Here is a 1554-nt window from a genome sequence, read left to right on the forward strand (position 1 = left end):
CCCCTCCCCTCTCCCCTCCCCTCCCCTTCTCTTCTTCACATACTTGTGGTATACAGATATATATGTAGGCAAAAATACACATACACATAAAATAAAACTTCAAAAATCTTAAAGTATTATGACCAATTGGTTTAATCCTACAGGTGAAAGCTGTATCACTGTATACTAGTTAAAAATGTAATATATCATATAAATAAGCTTAATGATAAAGATCACATGATCACTTCCATTAAATGCAGAAAGGCAATTCGATAAAATTTCACATGCTTTCAGGTAAAAACTTCAAAGAAAGTAGAAATAGAAAGAAAATACTTCAAAATAGGAAAGGTAGTGTATGAGAAATGAATAATAAATGAAATGTTAGCAGAAGCAATAAAATGTAGCAAGAATATAATGAGATAAAATTAAGAAAATATAATTAAATAATCCTAATTTAAAGATGATCTGACTTTATACTTAAAGAACATATACAAAATTATTAGCTTTTATATATAACAATAATGAACTTTCTGAGAAAGAAACTATTTAAAGTGTCATATTTACAATAACTCAAATCCATATATACAAACCTAGGAATAAATTTGATCATGGAAGTTCAAACATTTTCAATGAAAAATTTGTGAAAGTAAAAGATGAAATTGTTAAAGATACTGTGGGAAAGACTTTCCATACTCTTAAATTAGCAAAATTAATATTGCAAAAATGGCTATAATATCCAAATTAATCTACACACTCAATTCATAATAATCAAAATTACAAATGCATCATTCTTAGAATTTGATGACAATTCAAAATTTACTCAAAATATAAAAGACCTTGACTATCTTAAGCAATCATAGGTAGAAGTAGGTAGACCAATGCTAGTAGTATTAAAATACCTTATCTCAAATTATACTATGAAGCCATAGTAACAAAAATATCATGATGCCAAAATAAATAAAACAAAGACATCACAATCACATAGACAAAATGTAACATAACAGACAATATAGAAATAAATCCATACAGGTATGATGATCTAACAATTGACAAGGTATCTTTTATTCACCAAGAGACTATTCAACAAATAATATTAGTAAAATTGGATGTTTTCTCACTCAAGAACAAAATTAGATTTATATCTCTTATTGTCCACAAAAATATCTCAAAAATGGATCAAAATCTTTAATATGAAACATAAATTTCTGAACCTACTAGAAGAAAGTACTTTAAGATGTACATAAACAGTTTCTGAATATAAGTCTAACAGAACATGGAATAGTCCCAGGAACTGACAAAAGGGATTACATTAAATTATAAAGACTCTTCATAGCAAAATAAACTATCAGCTGTACAAACAGTATATAAAATGGGATAAAATATTTGCTTGATATATTTTATAGGAATTTAGTGCCTAGGGTAGTTATATATATTTAGCACCCAAACTGCTAATCAATACTTTGGGCAATGAAATAGACAGCTATTAAAAGAAATTCAAATGGTCGAAAGTATTTCTAAAGTCTTTTTTATTATTTTATGTGTGCTGTTTGTATAGAAGTATAATGCATGCCTGTG

The sequence above is a fragment of the Grammomys surdaster genome, unplaced genomic scaffold, assembly GCF_004785775.1.
Source record: "Grammomys surdaster isolate TR1022 unplaced genomic scaffold, NIH_TR_1.0 225, whole genome shotgun sequence".
Classification (NCBI taxonomy): domain Eukaryota; kingdom Metazoa; phylum Chordata; class Mammalia; order Rodentia; family Muridae; genus Grammomys; species Grammomys surdaster.